The sequence below is a fragment of the Rattus norvegicus genome, chromosome 18 (genome assembly GCF_021556685.1).
Source record: "Rattus norvegicus strain SHRSP/BbbUtx chromosome 18, alternate assembly SHRSP_T2T, whole genome shotgun sequence".
NCBI classification, from domain to species: Eukaryota; Metazoa; Chordata; class Mammalia; order Rodentia; family Muridae; genus Rattus; species Rattus norvegicus.
The window spans coordinates 65758166-65775956 of NC_141551.1; the positions used below are offsets into that span (position 1 = coordinate 65758166).

General features: G+C 39.8%; 1 protein-coding gene across 4 annotated transcripts in view; it reads right to left on the reverse strand.

The window, feature by feature from the left end:
- Rab27b (RAB27B, member RAS oncogene family) overlaps positions 1-17317 on the reverse strand; it is a 162960-nt gene extending 145643 nt beyond the window's left edge. For 2 of the 4 annotated variants that reach the window (XM_087593594.1, XM_087593591.1), the window contains exons 1-2: positions 17255-17317; positions 17049-17124 (exon numbers count right to left, since the gene is read on the reverse strand). The gene's annotated coding sequence lies outside the window, so the exon portion shown is untranslated. Of the gene's footprint in view, positions 1-17048; positions 17125-17216 lie in introns of all 4 variants that reach the window. The other 2 variants (XM_087593595.1, XM_087593592.1) reach the window with 1 other exon arrangement.
- Positions 17318-17791: the final 474 nt, after the last annotated feature.

Below are 17791 nucleotides of genomic sequence, written 5' to 3' on the forward strand. Positions count from 1 at the left end.
TTATCCCTTCTGTGCCAAAAAGGAAAATTAATAATATTTGAAAAAAAGCAGTGTTTGAAAGTTTTCTATCCCTATTGATTAAGTTTCTTCAAATGAATACAAAATTCTCTCAGGAAAAACAAAGTATTCTAGGTGTGGAATTGCGTGCCCTAGTGCTTTGAAAGCTGCAGTAGGGGAGTAACAAATATTATGTTAGCCTGGACTACATAGGTAAATCCCATCTCACAAGCAAGCAATCAATCAATCAAGCAAACAAGTAAAATAATAAAAAAATACAACCGAGGGAATTTTATATTGCATTCCATTTTAACAAATTTGGCTTTATAACTTTATAGTTAAATCGAAACAAATAAATTGTAATAACCTTATTGAACACTGTGGTCTAGGTCTTGCACTTAGTTTAACTCGATTTTTTTAATTATCAATGAACATTCTGGAAAATATTTGGATTGGTAGAATTTTGTAATTGAGATCTATTTGGATTTGCTTTCTGTGGCTGTAGTAACTACTAATATGAACTGGGACAATTTGGAGAGGGAAAGGTTTATTCCAATTACAGGATATATTGGAATATCAAGGGAAACCAGGGCAGGAGCGCCAGGTAAGTACCTGGCGGCAGGTTCTGAAGCAAAGAAAACGGCTGTGCTTCCAATTAGCTGCCTTTCTACATAGCCCTGACTCACTTGCCCAGGGGTACAGCAGGCTGTGTCCTTCTACATAAATTAACAATCAAGAAAATCCTGCACAGGCCAATCTGATGAAGCAAATCCCTCAGTTAACATTCTCTCTTTCCAGGTAACTCAGTCAAGTCGACAAAAGCTATCTTATCTAGCACAGGAGCAAATGCTGCTTGGCCTAGGGAAACAGCTTCAGTAATTCCTGACCTGACCGGGTGGGCATTAGCCAGTGTTAAAATCTTACTTGGTAGTTTTTATTCTAACACATCCTTATTAAATTGTCAATAATTCACATGCTTTCTCCATTTTTTTAACAAAACATGGTATCTGATTCTTTTGTTAACAAGTTATATCAAATTATTTATATAAATGTAGATTTATATTGTGATAGTAGCCATTTCTGCAAATATTTATGTAGTTCTGGAGGCTAGCCTGCAAAGTATCTATAGGATTATAATTGACAAGAACTTGAGGAATCACAACATTTTCTTCTTTAAGACAGAAAAAACACCCACAGATAAATCTTGGAAATAATTACTGCTCATGCCTGTGCATGATTTCACATTTAGATGTTTTTAATATTGTTACAAGGACTGCGGAAGGTTGCTTGATAGGTGGTGCTTACCCTTCCTTTAGCTGTTCATATAGTAAATGCTAATACAAAAACTTCAGATTATGTGCTTTCTCAGAAAGGCCTTGGGAGTTTCCCAAGACCACCTTGTTCTGTGCTCTCACTCTTGAGAAAATGTTGGTTGAATCTTAGGAAAACCTGCTAACCAATTGTGTTCTCCTCTGTTCTGATCATCTTGACTATGGCAATACATTAGTCATGGCCAAACAGTCTTTCAAGCCACTCTTTGTTTCTTTGTGAAAACCTAAAGGTTCTGCTAGGAGCCAAAGTGAAACTTTCAAGAAAGGATAGACATGAGCAATCCAAAAATACAGTACCAAGTCCTCCCCAATGCCTAGCAAGTTGACAGGATTCCAACCTGTCATTGCCTGTGCAGTTTGCTCATGAACCAGTAGAATAGTCATGACTTTGTGTACTGCCAATCCATGCTACATAAAGGCAGACTTTGGATCCTAGATCCACACCAACAACAATGAACTGGGAAGACTTATGTGAACTCATAAAGAAAACTGCGGTGTAGTTATTTGTCTCAAATCAAACATTTCTAGTCTATGATAATAAGATAACTTACTTTCTATGATAATAAGTTATCTGCCTAGGTCAAGGAAGAATCTGGGCCCATTTGTAGCAGGACATAACAGAATAAATTCATATATTAACTGAGTCTAAACTTGGAATGTCATTTAGAAATTCTCTCTCTCTCTCTCTCTCTCTCTCTCTTTCTCTCTCTCTCTGTATGTGAGTGTCTGTGTGTTATATACAACTGTGTGTGAGGTGTGCAGGACAGAGAACATTAGATGCATACTCTGTCACTCTCTGCTCTATTCCTCTGAGACAGGGTAGTTCATCAATCCTTGTATCCAGCAAGCCCAGAGAGTTCCCCCTTTCCCACTTCTCATGTCCTCACCTAGCACTTGGGTTATAGGGATTAACTAGTCATGCCTGTGGATTTTACATGTGTGGCAGAGATGTGAACTCCAGTCTTCACGCATGTGAAGCAAGTAATCTTACCCAATAAGCAATCTCCAGCTGGTTGAGTCCTATCTAATCAAACAGAGCAGTTTATGATTTAAGAGCTTATGGAGAGCTGACAAAGTTTCCCAGGAAACAACCAGGTGAGAGCACCTGCTTCCTAAACACAGGACCAAGCAGCATGATAACATAGGTAGTCTAAGTAGCACATTTAGGACATCTTTATAAAGAAGAGTTCATCTAATGCAAAGATAACATGAAAGAAACATAGGAGAGAGATGTCTTGGGATTGGCTTTCCAGTCTTAGGATATAGGAATGAGAGAAATGAGAAGTCTAACTGAGCATTTCTTAAGAAAAATTTCAGGTAGAAGTAAAGAAATCAGTTTAAAACCTTAGAATGGCAACAATAAGGAGAACTGTGTTATTAATGAGTGCTTTTGATGCATCTGTAGTAATAGACTAATTCTATCTTTCAAAAAGAAACCATTCATGAATCAGGCAGTAGGTTGGCTCAGAGGCATGGTTGGCCATCCCCTCCCTGCTCTAAGCCATGGCACAAGATAAAATGAGCAGATAACCTGATTAAAAATATGGTAGAGAGCTAAATAAGGAATATCAAATGACTGAGAAGCACCTAAAGAAATGTTCAACATCCTTAGTCATCAGGGAAATGCAAATCAGAACAACCCTGAGATTTCACCTCACACCAGTCATAATGGCTAAGATCAAAAACTCAGGTGACAGCAGATGCTGGCGAGGATGTGGAGAAAGATGAACACTCCTCCATTGTTGGTGGGATTGCAAGCTGGTGCAACCATTCTGGAAATCAGTCTGGTGGTTCCTAAGAAAATTGGACATAATACTACCTGAGGACCCAGATATACCACTTCTGGGCATATACCCAAAAGATGCTCCAACATAGAGCAAGGATACGTGCTCCACTATGTTCATAGCAGCCTTATTTATAATAGTCAGAAGCTGGAAAGAACCCAGATGTCCCTAAACAGAGGAATGGATACAGAAAATGTGGTACATCTACACAATGGAGTACTGCTCAGCTATTGAAAACAATGACTTTGTGAAATTCATAGGCAAATGAATGGATCTAGAAAATATCATCCTCAGTGAGGTAAACCAATCACAAAAGAACACACATGGTATGCACTTACTGATAAGTGGATATTAGGCATAAAGCTCGGATTACCCATGGTACAACTCACAGACCAGGAAGCTCAAGAAGAAGGAAGACCAAAATGTGGATGCTCAGTCCCTCTTAGAAAGGGGAACAAAATATTCACAGGAGGTAGAGGATAGGAGGGGCTTGGGAGGAAGAGCGGAGGGAGGGAGGAAAAGGGGGGAAGGATCAGGTACGGGAGGAGACCAGGATGATATACAGAGGGTCAGGAAATTGAACAGAGGTGTGTAGCAATGGATGGGGAACTGAGGGTAGACACCAGAAAGTCCCAGATGACAGGAAAGCAAGAGGTTCCCAGGATCCAATGAGGATGACATTAGCTGAATACCCAACAAAGGGGAGAACCTGTAGAGGCCATATCTAGAAGCTAGGCAACGGTTGGAGGATGGTGCCACCTTCTCATCTCCAAATTTTTAACCCATAATTGCTCCTGTCTAAAGAAAATATCGGGACAAAGTATGGAGCAGAGACTGAAGGAAAGGCCATCCAGAGACTGCCCCACCTGGGGATCCATCCCATATACATTCACCAAACCCAGTCACTATTGCTGATGCCAAGCTGTGCTTGCTGAAAGGAGCCTGATATAACTGTGTCCTGAAAGACTCTGCCAGAGCCTGAGAAACACAGAAGCAGATGCTCGCAGCCAACCATTGGACTGAGCATGGGGACACCAATGGAAGAGTTAGGGAAAGGTCTGAAGGAGCTGAAGGGGTTTGAAACCCATAGGAAGAACAATATCAACCAACCAGACACCCTAGAGCTTCCAGGGACTAAACTATCAACCAACAAGTACACATGGAGAGACTCATGGCTCCACCTGCACATGTAGCAGAGGATGGCCTTACCTGGCATCAATGGGAGGAGAGGCCTTTGGTCCTGTGAAGGCTTGATGCCCCAGTGTAGGGGAATGCTGGGGTGATGAAGTGGGCGTGGATGAATGGGTTAGGGAGTATCCTCATAGAGACAGGGTAAGGGGGGATAGGATAGGGGGTTTGCAGAGGGGAAACCAGGAAAGAGGATAACATTTGAAATGTAAATAAATAAAATATCCAATAAAAGTAATGCCAAAGAAGATGAGCAGAAATAATGTTTCATAACATATGCTGACAGAAGTCTTTCAGGACTGTTCAATGGGATAGGCTGAGGTCATTTCATTGTTTATTAAAAGTCCCAGATTTAATAATAGCATCTGTTGATTTGCAGAGTCAACTTATAGAGTTTTGCCCCATAGAACTTAAAGTATGTTTTGTCTTTGGGAACAGATAGCTCCAAATATCACTTACCATAAAAACGTATCCTAATCCTTGTGTTCACAAGTGCTAGCATAAACCAATCTCTTAGGTAGTTTCTAAACTAGTCATTACATCTTCTGATATTTTTTCTTTAACAAATGAGCTAAGAAGAATCTGATATATTCATCCATTTTATATTTATCTTGGACTTGTATCTTATTTTAGAAATTCCATTTTGACAAAATTATATGTTAGTATAACAGCACTTTGAAAATCACAAGATATATTCTCTTTCCAAATCTGGGATGTGGTAACACGGTACTCTAAACTGAAAATGTTGGGGCTTTCAAAACTCCCTTCCAAACATTCATAAATGTTTTAAAGCTGAAAGGTCAGATTATGTTAGCATAGGTAGAAGGTTATTGAAAGAAAGAAACTTTCTTGATCCAAAACAAGGTAGAAGAACACAAGACATGGTATCCCCGGGGAGTGTTGTGTTCTGATCTCATTTATGAGACAATACTTTAAAGTGATAACTGACAAAAGCGACTGCTGTTTAATTGATTGTACTTCACAGAGATGACTTCTGACACCCGCAAAGAAAGACACAAGATTCGTGTCTTTTCTAGCATTTCCCTCTTGCCAAGACATAAGAAAGGGTCATCTTTATCTGACAGCATATTCAACACTCAGATGAGAAATCTCTCCAACCCTTCTTGGAATGACAGAGAAAATGCCACAGATCTAGACAGAGCACCAATTAAGTGTGGGATTTATAGAAAATGGCAAATCCTCAATAAGTAAATATTTCAAAAAATATCATTGGAGTGGTCTTGGGATCCTAAGAAATTCTGTTTTCTAAGCTTACTTTGGACAGTTTATGTAAGAAGTAAAAGTTGAGACAGTGATGAAAATAACAGAAAAACACAAATTTAAAATACTCGTGATGATAGACACTCGGGGATTCTTCTAATAATGGTTTTGCCTGGTACTTTATATAATTGGAACATTTTCTGAATTAGGAAAATGAGCGTAGGAAGATTAAGTTCTAGGATTCTATAGCACAGTAGCATATACTATACAGTAATTCACACACACACACACACACACACACACACACACACGCACACACACACTTCACTTTTCAGCAGTTCTAGGGCTAGAAACCAAGTTCTCATGCATCCTAGGCCAGGACCCTACCACTGATCTACAACAAAGCATTATACATTTTATAAAACGTGTGGAGAGAGTTTCAAATGCTCCCGACAAAAAAGAAGCAGTAACTCGTTAAGGAGACAGAAATGATTTCGCTCTCCACACTATATACATTACCTAACTTCTCACTGTACTCTCCTTACATTAGTCCAACTATCACATTGTAGCCCATAAATCTGCACAATGGTGTGTCATTTAAAATTACAACACCATGCTGAAAAGACAGCTTCGATGTTACCAGTATGTGTACTCTTGCTGGGGACCAGAGTGCAGTTCCCAGTACCCAACTGCCTCACAAATGCATGTGACTCTAGCTCTGGGAACCCAACACCATCTTTTGGCCTTTTTTCTTCTTTCATCTTGAAATCCAACTACAGGTTAGGATTGCCCACAAGACATTGCAGTTACCACAGCAGATCCAGCAGATGCTTGGCCTTAGCATCGGAATCATGAGTAGGGAAATTTTGAGTTGTCACTGAAGGAATCTTCCTTGATCTCTACACCTTCAAACAGTAGACTGGGGGAGAGGAAAATGATGCCTTAGAAACAACCTCAATGCCACCCATGGATTCTTGTGATCAAAGGTAGCCATTTTATTGCCTGCCATTAGCAACTGCTCAGTTTGGACTATGCTGCCTAGTGGAACTCTGTGTGCCTCATGCTAAGGATAAAGAGGCATTTTCTTGTTGTAATTAAACATTTTTAATTACATGATCATTATTTTAATACCAAAAATGATGTGTTTTATGCCAACACAAAACAACAGCTTTATAAACAAAAGGAAGCCAAGGGGAAAAAGGAAAGTACAACCAAAATAGAACATGCTAGAAACTTACTCTGCTTGCTAATGAGGAAACACTTAAAACCCAGAGGTGGGCAACTGGGTGTTCAGTAGGTGTGGTCTACATCTACACCTATATCACCTGTATTTCAGTTTTTGGGGAATTCACTTTTTTTTTCATTCAAAATGCCCTTGGAAATGCCGTAGTTATCCTAGACACCATCTTTGGTCAACGTAATGCTTTGTCTATTGAGTAGATAAATGGTACTAGGTTCTCCACTAGGGTCTGCAACCAGTCTAGCCTTAAGTTCTAGGCCCTTGGCATCAGTCAGTGTCAAGTATGACTTTTAACTTGTGGCACGGGCCTCAACTACAACCAGAAAGTGGTTAATTAGTCCCCATGACATCTGTGCTATCACTCTACCAATAGGCATGTCTTGGCAGGTTGGTTGTCATTGTAGTATGCAAGACTCATGGCTGAATGAGATTGGTGTTTACCTTTCTCCTCGGGTAGCACACATGGCCCCTTCTACCACCAAGAAAGCTAGTCAGTAGTGATGAAGCATCCAAGTGAATAGCAGCTTGATTTCTCCATGCTTTATGACTCAAGGATGTGACTACTTCTACAATAGGATCTTGCTGTCAAGTCCTAGACAGTAATCAAAGAAAATTGACAATATCCTATAATATTTGGGGGGCCTGTGGAATCTCATTTGACGATGAGTCCAAATTTCTCTTAGCTGTGGTATGCCTCCAAGAGAGCTATTGTTGTCCTGTAACACGGTAACTCCTTTTAGGTTTTAGGTATCAGAGAAATGCAAAATCCTTTGAGATTTATACCCCAGTTGGAATAAGTAAGACTTAAAAAAAATGACAAAAAATCCTGGCGTGGATGTGGGAAGAGAGGAAAACGTATTCCCTGCTGGTGATAGTACAAACTAGAGGAATCAATATGGGTTTCAGTGTGGAAGGTCCTCAAAAATCTAGAAACAGATCTAGCTTGTGATCCAGCTACACAAGTCTTAGGCATATACCCAAAAGACCATTTACTACTATAGAGACACCTGCTCCTCCATGAACATTGCTGCTCCGTTCCCCCACAGACAGAAACTGGAAAAGCCTGGATGCCCATCAACTGATGAATGGATAATTAACATGTTGTACATTTTCATGATAAAGTATTATTCAGCTGTTAAGAAAGATGAAATTATAGTGTGTGAAGATAAAAGGATGAAGTCGGAAATAATCATTTAGAATGAAGTGACTGAGACATTACTACAAACACTACAGGCAGACAGACATTCATTACATGTGTTCTTGTAGCTTTAAATATTCAGAGATGAGTGCCCTATGGTGATTGAAGTAAAAAATTAGTAAGGAGCCTATCAGGGATACTTTCAAGGGAATGGATATGTAACACAGTGGTGGAGAGTATTAAAGAATAGTTGAAAAGGAAGGGTCAAATCAGAGAACGATGGGAGGGAAGGACAGAGGAAGGAATACTGTAGTAGATAATTAACACTAAGGATATTTCCAAAATGTTGTATGGAAATCTACTGGTCTTCTTGATTGATGACTGGGTTTCCCTTTTTAGCATCTCCTTTTCATCAGAAGAACTCCCTTCAGTAACTTTAAGCACCTTTGAAAAACTTGAATCCCTATTTTCCTTTCTCTGAAGTGAACACTAACATAAAGTTTAATGGCTGCTGAGACAGGAGAGAAAAGAAAACTTGGATATTTTTGAATATATATGCAAGGTAAAAAATTCAAGCCCACTTCTGCTTCTGGGTTTTGAAAACCCACTAATCCCTGAGCTTGAAAATCCACTAATCCCTGAGCTTGAAATCCCAATAACCCTTTTCTAAAGCCCACCTCCCACTCAGTTGTTTTGCCACCCTCTTATGTCTTCGCCAATAAATCTCTTGTGTGAGGTTTGTTGTGTGGTGTGATTTTGTGGTATCTTTTGACTCCCAGCTGCCAGGATACCTTTCCCTTTAGAGCTATAACACTTGAACCAGGAAAACCTTTCCCCTTGGAGCTGCAACACTTCCACTGGGGAAACCTTTCCCCTCAAGGGCTATAACACTTACAATAAATGTTGTAGCAAATGCCTTGCACACATCTTAAATAGTCATTTGATAGTTCCCAAAATCCTTTTTCTATTCATTACACGTGTAAGTCAGAGAAATAACTGACAAGAGTCATTATTTTCTGGTGTCAGATCTCCTTCCCAAACCAATTCAGAATTCGTATCATGATCCTGTGTTTTAACATACCACTCTGCCCAAGGGTTCTCCATGTCTAAGAAGACCATGTAGCTCTGTATTCCTTGGGCTTTCACCACTGGCTGAGACAGACTCTTCCATTGTGCCCTAAATCCAACTCTCATTTCTCTTACAAATTGTTGAAGACAGGTAAGAAGTAAGAGTCCATCTATCTTTCTTAGCTATTCTCTTTCTATACCCCAAAATGCTCTGTTTATCTTTGCAAACCTGAACTATCTTTATGCTTTTTACTTTGATATGATTGTGAGTAACCTGGAGCCCTCATAGCATGCAGAGCCCAACAAGAGCACAGAATCATGATGAGTCCTACTCTGGGTGAGTGGGAACTTTACTGCTCCTAGGTCCTGGACCCCTTGCTCACTTGCCTAAGCACACACTAGTGTTTCCAGCAGCCACATGTATTGACCATTCATCCTGAGTTCCCCAAGGCTTCAAATCATAAAGTGTTTGCACATATGCTATGAGTCATGTCTTTTCAACTAGCCAGAAGTTTTGGCTATTTTATCAATAAATATCTTCAAAAGCTGTGTTCCCTTGATTGGTGTAATTTTTATAATTCTTATTAATTTTGATATTCATTTCTTGACTAAGAAATGAAATCTCCCATAGTTTTATATGTCTCACTAGTAAAATCATAGTTTGAAAATTAAATTTAAACTTTTAAAAGTATGGCTACTAAAAAGCACATGTTTTCATAATTATGTTAAGGGTCTACTAACAGCAATCTTCTATTTCTACCTTTATCTTCATGCCAAAGTATTTATATGAGTTGATTCAGGAATATTTTATGATTTCGATGTTATTATTTATGACATTTAATGGTTACAAATAAACTAAAGTTCTAGTTATACCTTTTGTAAGAAATCAAAATTGTCATGATTTTTTTTAAGTTGTAATTTTTTGGGTATTTCAAATAGATGGATTGAGTGTGTGTGTGTGTGTGTGTGTGTGTGTGTGTGTGTGTGTGTGTAAAAGAATTACTGACCCTTACAAGAGGCTTGCCACTGAAAGGTGATATGTAATTAAGAATTCTGTCTATCAGGGGTTGGGGATTTAGCTCAGTGGTAGAGCGCTTGCCTAGGAAGCGCAAGGCCCTGGGTTCGGTCCCCAGCTCCGGAAAAAAAAAAAAAGAATTCTGTCTATCAAATGCCTATTAATCTGTAAATTATTTAATTCAAGTTTTTAAGCACTTTCTTAATATCATGTTTTAATTATTCAATATTTTAACACATCTTTATTGTTTTATTTATTTGTGCGTGTGCGTGTTCATGTGAGTGTGAGGGCAGATGACTGCAGAAGCAAGAAGGGATGAACCAGACTACCTATTACTGGCAGTTGTGAGCCACCTGATGTGGATGCTGGGAACGGAACTTGAGTCCTCTAGAAAAGCAGGAAGAACTTTAACCCACAGAGCCATCTCTCCAGCCCTTATTCAACGTCTAAAATATTCATCAATAACTGCTATTTTTCAGATTTTATTGTATATGAAAATAGTGGGCGTCCAGAACACACTCTTCTTACTACACCTTGTATTTCATATTTGAAATACAAATAAACCCATGGTTATTTTGAAAATAGAATTTTAATAACAGATATTTAGGGAAATGGCAATTGCTGATTATCATAAAATCCAATTCTAATAGGTAATATTTAAAAAGAAGGAAGAGGAGGACGGAGGAAGAGAAAGAGGAGGAAGAGGAGGAGGAAGAATGGGAAGAGGAAGAGGAGGAAGAGGTGGAAAAGGAGAAGGAGAAGAAGAAGAAGAAGAAGAAGAAGAAGAAGAAGAAGAAGAAGAAGAAGAAGAAGAGGAGGAGGAGGAAGAGGAGGAGGAGGAGGAGGAGGAGGAGGAGGAGGAGGAAGAAGAAGAAGAAGAAGAAGAAGAAGAAGAAGAAGAAGAAGAAGAAGAAGAAGAAGAAGAAGAAGAAGAAGAAGAAGACCAAATAGATGAAGTTATATTTCTAGAACACACAAGTGTCAGCATTCCAGACTGCAGGCAGCTCTTAAATGAAGTTGAAAAAAAGTCTTAAGAATTTAAATTTAAATTTTTGTTCTGGTTCTCCCATTAAATTGTTGCTCAGAACACCTTGCCTTACCACACCCTACACTCCCACAGTATACAGAATTTTTCATAGTTCTGTACAGCTTTTAATCAGAATTTATTTATCAATGGCTGTCACCATCAGAGTCATGTACTTCATGAGGATGCACCGGTGCGCACACACCCACCCACCATTACTCTTTTCTATGCTAATCTTTTCCAACTCAAAATTTTAATTTTATTTCTTGACCTTTTTTGATAAAAGAGCTTTGTCTGTGTTTAGCACATCCCAGTTCGTTTTTCAATGAGATGACATTTCTCACTGTCTGCTCCTGTTACCAACTGTGTCACTTAGAGATGATGAAAGGACAAGTTTAAATCGTGACACCATAATTTACTGTTTAAGAACTAACTCTAAAAGAACGTGATTTGGGGTGGATAGAGAGTGGTGAAATCCAGGATGAGTTGAAAGAAGAAATAATGTGACCAAAGTATAATATATGAAAAAATAAAAATTAAGTCAAGCAGTTGGTTGCATATTTAACTGTGGTTATTTGTGTACATGTTCATGTCTTACAGCATACAGTGAGGAGATGACACAATCCCAAGAGTTTAAATGGAAATGGCTCCAGCAGTCAATAAGCTGCTTTCTTCATCTGTGAACTTGCTTCAACTTGAATCTGAACTCTGTGCTGTACATCGTGATGTAGTGGACTTAATCATGTTGAATCTCTCGTTGTGTTTGATGGGCAGAGCCCGTATGAGTATGTATAGCTTACCCAGGGGCTATGAGTCTAACCTGCTGGGTATATTCATCTCAGTACACTGCTTCCATGGAAAAAAATAGCATAATTATCACTGGCCAATCACAGTGCTCATGACCTAATAGAACACCAGAAAAATCCATGTGAATGCAGCCTTTTTAATTTTTTTGAGATTATAATGTAACTATATAATTTCTCCCTTTGCTTTCCCCCATTCTTAACTTTCCCATGTACCTCTCTGTTCTTTTTCAAATCCATGGCCTCATTTTTTGTTAATTGTACACATGCACACAGACACACACACACACACACACACACACGCGCGCATGCTTGTATATTCCTAAATATGTAACTACAGCCAGCTCAGTCTGTATAATGCTACATGTATGTACATGTTTGAGGGGATAACCATTTGGTATTAGGTAACCAGTCGGTGAGTCTCGGCCCTCCTTATCTCCCTGTAGTTCTTTGTGTAGGGTTGAGGCCTCAGAGATGTAGATTTACAGCGCCATTCCTCTGCCACTTCGAGTCTTTCTACCCCTCTTCCTCTGTGTTCTCTGAGCCTTAGGTGCAGGAGTTGTGTTGTGCAGTTGTCCACTTGGTGCCGCAGCTCTGCATTTTGATTGGTTGAATTTTATGGAAGACTCCCAAGCAGTGTTGTCTCTTTCCAAGTGCTGGGGAAAACGTACAGTAGTTGTTTTCCTCATCGTGGTGGCAAAATACTCGGCAAAGTAGCTGAGGAAGAGGAGGGTTCCGGCTTAGTTCACAGTTTGAAGACGGTGCATCTTGGTTGGGAAGTCATAGCCGCAGTAGCAAGAGGCAGGTGGTCACCTATCCACAGTCGGCGTCAGAGAGAGATGAATGTTTGATGGACAGGTTCTCTTTCTTCTTTCTGTTTAGTCTAAGACCTCAGCCTGAGTGAGAACTGAATAGTGACAGCCACATCCACATAGTTATGTGAAGCAAGAAGAAAAAAATTTAAACAGAATTCTGGATTAGCCTGCTTATCAATAATTGCACAGTATACATTTTATACTTTTATGGGTTTTATACTCAAAGGCTAGATTTCCAAAGCTTTCTGCTGTGTGCACAGTTCCTCCTCTTCCTCCTCCTCCTCCTCTTCTTTAGTTTTCTTCTTCACGTTCACTATCTTCTTCTCCTTGAATCTAGTTTATGACGTAGTGTTTTCTTGCGCAGCTCCTATTGGAGCCCAGGCTAGACGCATTCCTGCAATTCTTCTGCTTGGCCTCCCAAGTATTGGAATTACAGGTGTAGGCAGGCCACCAGATACTGCTCAAAAAGAAATGACTAGTTCTGGAAACGATAATACCTTGGCTTTCAAAGCTAAGTAATTAATAACTTCCTCTTTTTGTTAGACTGCAACAAAAAGAATAACATTGTCCTTCCTGGTTCATGCAACTATGCCAGTGTGACCATGATGCCCTACTGTGCGCTCAGTGACTTCCCACTCACATGTTTTAGTCAATAAGCAAAACGTTTAATTGGATTTCAAAGTAAAAGTCTTACAAGTTACATGCACTTTTACCCAGTTGTGGGTTTTGTAGGGCAACCACTCCTTGAAAATTCACGTATGAGTTGTGATCCAGGACAGTCCCTCCCTTCCTACGATCTCCTTCTTTATCCACTCAATGACCACTGCCCCCTCCCATCACCCGATCCCTATTAGAAGGTGACCCTGTTTAACTTCATTTCTCTGTAGCTAACCCAGGGCTCCACTGTTTCCAAGCAAAGGACAGGTGCTAAGCACATAAAAATGAAAGTCTGTTGTAAAGCAAAATAATTTAAAGAGACTCCCCCTCCCTGTGATTGTAATTTACAAACTTCATGAAATGTGTTAGTACAATCATTCCATACTATTATATAATACATGTGTATCATTAGCATGCATATTGAGGAAATGTTCTTTCAGAAAAAAAAATGCCAATGCTAAAAATATCAGTGAAATAAAGTGCCCTATTTACTGAACATCTTTTAAATAAAAAGTGAGTTATTAACTTCCACTTAGCCATTATCCTTGGAATCAAGATAATATTACTCCATCTGAGTCGTGAGCAATCTTCTCGTGGTCTCAGAGGATTATCCTCTATCAGTCAGCAGATGATTGCTGCTTCCACATTCCAACGAATTAGGTTTAGCCTGTGCCTAGGATCTACAGCCTGTTCCCCAGCAATCCCAGACTTTCTCTGAGTTTTGCCCCCATTGTGTGGCCAGCCTCTGTTAATGGCTGACGTAGAGGGAGGGAGTTATTTTCATCTATGTTCTTGGGATACCTTTGCACTCATTTAATCCATAGACAATCTGTTTTAAAAATGTTTATGGTAAGACACAGATAATAATGGGTATGGCATAAAACTGGAGAACAAGCAGGCAGACCACTAAATGTCAGGGAGGAGTTTTCAGAACTCCGTTTTAATTGCAAGAACTGAATCATCTTTCTAGAATTGAAAGAAAACTTTCTAAAAAGTACAAAGCTTCAAGCTGGAGAGATGGCTCAGCAGATAAGAACACCGACTGCTCTTCCAGAGGTCTTGTGTTCAATTCCCAGCAACCACATGGTGGCTCTCAACCATCTGTAAAGGGATCCGATGCCCTCTTCTGGTGTATCTGAAGACATTGACAGAGTACTCACACATATAAAATAAATAAATCTTAAAAAAATACAAAACTTCACACAATGTTTACAGATGTATATACCACAGTTATGTCAACGACTGAAACATCAAATTAAAACTTACCCTGGGTTCTGAAATTAGTGGAAGGCAATTACTGTGTCTAATCTGATTTTTCTTTCTCCAGAAGTCAACAATGAAAATGATTTTCTCTGCCTAAGAAATATTATGTAGGGATATTGATATTCTCTTTTCATGCAGTTGTTGCATCCGATAGACTGCAAATTTATAGTTATGACTACTAACTTTATTTAAACTATTATATTATATCATAAGGTAAATATTACAGCTCAATATTTAAAACATAAAAAGTATGAATTACAGTAAAACGTAGGCACCAGTATAGCTTCTCTCTCTACTTGTTAAACACAGTGTTAGGAGAACTATAGGCACATTTTTAAAAGGTTCACTACTGAACATGGTTTCCTTTAAGACATTTTAATGTATCAGATGTTTAAATGTGTAAGATATATTTATTATACATTATACAATGTTAAGTGTAAGTTATATGTATCTGTGTGTCTATGTATACATTATGTGTATTATATATATATTATACAATGTATAAAATACCTTTGAATGTATAAGACACACAGGCATTCAAATACAAAACTTCTTTTTTTTTTTTTAATTTGTTTGTTTCGAGTTAGGGTTCTCTAGAGTCACAGAACTTATGGAATATCCCTGTATATTAAAGGAATTGATTGTGATGACTTACAGCCTGTAGTCCAACTATCCCAACAATGGGCAGCTGTGGGTGGGAAGTCCAAGGATGTAGACAGTATTGATTGGCTCAGTCCCACCAAGCTAGCTGTTTAAGCTGGTCTTCTGGAGAAGGAGGTTCCAACAGATATGCTGGCAAGTAAATGCACACAGTCAAGAAGAATAAATCTGGGCTGGAGAGATGGCTCAGTGGTTAAGAGCACTGACTGCTCTTCCAGAGGTCCTGAGTTCAAATCCCAGCAACCTCATGGTGGCTCACAACCATCTGTAATGAGATCTGATGCCCTCTTTTGGTGTGTCTGAAGACAGCTACAGCTATAGTGCACTTATAATTAATTAATTAATTAATCAATCAATCTTTAAAAAAAAAGAGTGAGTCTTCCTTCTCCCAATATTCTTATGTTTGCCTCCAAGGTGTGGCTCAAATTAAAGGTGAGAACCACCATGCCTGGATCTGGGATTTGCATTTGTCCCAGGCTGACCTTGAACTCAGAGATCTCCTGGCCTCAGTCCCCTGGAATTAAAGGTGTATACTACCTTGCCTGGACCTAAGATTTTCATGGCCACTTTGCCTCAAGCTCTCCATGTCAAGATCCGGGTCAGAAACTCATGGCTTCCAGCCTCAAGTGTGTGCCCTCCACTTCTGGATTGTAGTTCATTCCAGATGTAATCAAGTTGACAACCAAGAATAGACATTACACAGGGTTTCTCTGTAAAGCTGGCTGTTCTGAAACTTGCTCTGTAGACCAGGCTGGCCTCGAACTCGCAGAGTTCGCCAGCCTCTACCTCCCAAGTGCTGGGACTAAAGGCATGCACCACCTAACAGTTGATATAAAACTTCTTGATCTGCTAAAAGGATTTTATAAATTCCTTAATAATTGCTTTCAGTGAGCTCAAGACATCAAGTCTTGCATTGCGTCTTGGTTATTTTCTTTCCCCAGGTTTATCTTGCAACCATGAACTGACTATTAGCAAACTTAATATTATAAACCTCTGTGGATGGATTTCCCTACTACAGTTGGCAGTAGGCACACACACACACACACACACACACACACACACATACACACACACACACACAAATGGATTACTGGAGAACTCAACATACCTAACAATCTAATGGGGTCTTAAAGTTTTCAATGCCTGAAAGCACTATGAAGGCCCTGGGAGGCCTCTTCAATGGGCTTGCAAATTATTATTATTATTATTATTATTATTATTATTATTATTATTATCATTATATCTCAGTTTTCTTCTTAAGACCATCTTCCCCCAGCACACATGCTGTTACACAGAAGAGAACTTCGGGCTGCTAATTTCTCATGTTTCTATGTGCAGTCTCCTAACTGTGCCTTAGAGTATGAGTGTTCGACGGAGTGGGAGTGGGTTTCTCTTCTAACGCTTTACTCTGGGACGTGAATGTCTCATCGGCTTTCTGAAAGCCCACCCTTATGGTAAGAGCGAGGAGCTGTAGACAGAAAGGAATCAGGAAGAGCCCTCTACACTGCTCCAGAGCAGTGATTAGAGAAGAGTGCTGTGAGCTTTGAAAACAGAAAGCAGAAGAAACCAAGCCAGCAGTTCGCAGTCCTGAGCAAAAACCACTCCCCTATCCAAACTGTGTGTAAACCCAGCTTCCATTGCAAACCTGAAAGCCCACAGAAAGGAACGCCGCCACTCCAAAGTGGAGTTTCAGGCCCATCACTTGCGGTTTCCGTCACCCTCTGTTGCTCTTCATGAATGAAACATGCAGATGACACCGCACACTGGCTCCTTCAGTGAGGAGGAAAAGGAGCAAGGAACACAGCCCAGTCAAGTGCCTTAGAGATCTGAGACCAGGTACTTACACCTCCAAATGCTTCCAGATCACAGCCTCGGGGGAATAGCTAGCCCATTTCTTTACAGCACTGTGGCTTTCGTCCGCTGTGGGAATTAACATAAAATAACAGAGTAACCCGTTAGAAATGGACAGCTGGCAGAGCATCAGATTACGTGAACACTGAAGGCACGCGTACATTGTACAAAAGCTGAGTGATAAATATCTCATCTGTACCTTCTCGTCTGCAAACGGGAGGCAGTCGGAGCCTTGGCGCTCGCTGCTCTCTTCTTGTGTAACAGCTAAACCGGTTCAGTCCTTCTGACAGGGTGAGAAGCGCTCCAGCAGACAGTGTCTGGGCGGTCCTAGTGCCTGCTCAGGTTAGTCAGCTAGGAGATCCCACAAGGCCTCCCTGCTGGGTCTGCCAGGGGCTGCCTCCAGGAGGTTTTAAGGAAGTTACCAGGCTAAGCAGAGCAACAGTGGGCATTGTTTATGGAAGGATGCTAAGTAAATATAGGTTGCTAATATCATGCGGACTATGCTGTGCAGAATAAAAGGATTAGAGATGACCAAAGAGTGTTAACGAGGCTAAAGGCCATCAGACAGAAAACCAGTTTCCATGGACTCGTGTTTATTGAAATGCATTTATTTCGTGCCTTTTTTTTAAGTCCACATTTAACTTGTAAAGAATACACTATAGAAATTTCCTTAACCGTTTACAAATACTCTGAGGTTCTAATAAGTTAAGCGCAGGCTATACTGTTTAAAAAATAT